Source organism: Octodon degus, unplaced genomic scaffold (genome assembly GCF_000260255.1).
Source record: "Octodon degus isolate 3935 unplaced genomic scaffold, OctDeg1.0 scaffold00017, whole genome shotgun sequence".
Lineage (NCBI taxonomy): Eukaryota > Metazoa > Chordata > Mammalia > Rodentia > Octodontidae > Octodon > Octodon degus.
Window position 1 is genome coordinate 2,737,876 of NW_004524593.1, and position 2,332 is coordinate 2,740,207.

At 31.5% G+C, this 2,332-nt stretch overlaps 1 protein-coding gene across 9 annotated transcripts in view; it reads right to left on the minus strand.

Moving 5' to 3' along the window:
• Window positions 1-2,332, minus strand: part of Rabgap1l (RAB GTPase activating protein 1 like) — a 711,712-nt gene that overhangs the window by 101,310 nt on the left and 608,070 nt on the right. The window lies entirely within an intron of this gene.

Here is a 2,332-nt window from a genome sequence, read left to right on the forward strand (position 1 = left end):
AATACTTCCATGACAAAGAACAACTAAAGAATTTCATGATGACAAAGCCAAGCCTACACAGACTACTAAATGATGTTCTAGAGAGGGAGCAAATAGATCACAGCCCCATGAATGAGAATGGAAAGAACCCACTAAATAGGGCAAACAATTAAACATAGGAGAATAAGAGGTATACAGTAGTAGTCTTTCAGTTATTCTTTTGTGTTCAGCAACAAAATATTTTCATCAACACACTCTACAAATGGACTTCTCTTCCACCCTCTGGATCATGATTCCATCTGAGTCTGCAGGGTAGATTTCAAAGAAATAGCTGTAACTCAAACCCACAAGTGACGCCTGGCCACCAGTAACTGTTATGGTCATTATGCATGTCCATAACACACTAGAACTTTGTGCGATATTCTATCCTAAAACTGTTAGAAGTGCTGGTCATTTATTTGCCATTTCAATGTTGCCATTTATCTTATGTTTTACTCTTAGTACTTCTTTGCTATCATGAAAACTTTTTCTTAGTTCAATTGTTTTGAAACATTTAATTTTTAATTAATTAGTATTTATTTTCTGAACATTGTTTTATCTTAATTTTTAAGACTTATACTATATATGTGACTTACAATTTATTTAAAAGACATGGTATGATATTTTCTCCTAGTAATAGAAACTTCAAAAAGTATATTTCCATTTTCCGTTGACTTTATATTACTTTTTCCCTCTCTTTTATACACACACACACACACACATGCACACACGAAAAAAAATACATGTATAACCCAACATAAGATTGGTACTGTTTCATAGAAATTTTCAATGAATTTTAAAATAAGGGTTCATCTAATATATTTTATGTAGTCCTGCATAACTATCATTTTGAGAGCTCTTTATTGTTCATTCAGGAGCACACTGCAACTTCTCTTTCCTTTTGAATTATGCTCTTTGTTATTTCCTATATGCTACATCTGGAGGTATTAGACTATTTCAAGGTTTGCATAACTGGAAAATATTTATTTTTAGTTCTCAAAGGTATGTTTACTAAGCATAAAATTTAGAGAGGACAGATTTTTTTTTCTTTCAGTCCTTTAATTAGTCTAGTTTCTTACACACTTGGTCTTCTTTTTTTGTTTTTCTTTCTAATGTGGAATAAGATGCTATTTAATCTTTTTCTTCCACAGTTAATATTTTTTATGTATATTCTTTAATGATTTTCTTCTTTACAATAAGTTTTGTACAATTTCATTTTTGTGTATCTTGGTATGATTTTATTCAAATTTCTTGTGTAAAAGGTTCATTTTTCTTGGAAATATGGTATTATACGTTCAACTGAATTCAGAAACTTTAAATCTTTAAATATTTATTGCCAAAAAAATTTATTGCCTACCCCTTTCTACTTTGAGAATTCCAATTATATGAGTATAAGTTTCTTGATTTTGAAAAAAAAGAGAAATTAACAGGTTTTCATACAAAGATAAATTGAATGAAAAACTGAAGAACACCAGGAAGGGAAAAAGCATTTATTTGCTAAGTAGGGTACAAGTTTAATGGCCTCAACATCAGTGATCAAGAAGTTTTTTCTGCTTGCACCAAATGAGATGATACTTTAGCACATTAATATTTTAATTTTATTGCAGTAGTGATCATAATATGCTGATACATAAAAGCCTAATTATGTTGAATACCTTAAATCAGATCAGGATACTCCAATTATTACTGCTAACTGTGACACTGATATATTCTGTTCTCTAACCGTATTTCCTTGCAGTCACTAGTTGCAGAGTATATCATAACCTCAGGATGTAATTAAATAAAAATCTTATTATTGTAATATGAAATACAAAGCTATAGTTTCATGATGCATTGTAGAAACTACTAGATCTTTAATTTTTGACAAGGGCACTAAAAATACTTAACAGGGCAAGGACAGTCTCTTTAATACATGGTGCCAAGAAAAGAAGATCTTCCTGTGCAAGAGAATGAAATTTGACTTTTGCCTTAACACATAAGAAAAATTAACTTGACACAGATTAAAGATATAAATGTAAGACCTGGATTTGAAAAGATCTTAGAAGAAAACCTCCTTTACACTGTCTTATGTTTTTTGATATGACACCACAAGTACAGGTTATAAAAGCAAAAAAAAAATTTGATACATCACATTAAAAAACTGCATAGCACAGTCAACAAGAGCTAGGGATGGAGCTTAGCAGCATAGTACCTGTCTGGCAAGCACAAGGTCCTAAGTTCAATTCCTGGTAAGGAAGGAAGGGAGGGAGGAGGAAGGAAGGAAGGAAGGAAGGAAGGAAGGAAGGAAGGAAGGAAGGAAGGAAGGAAGGAAAAG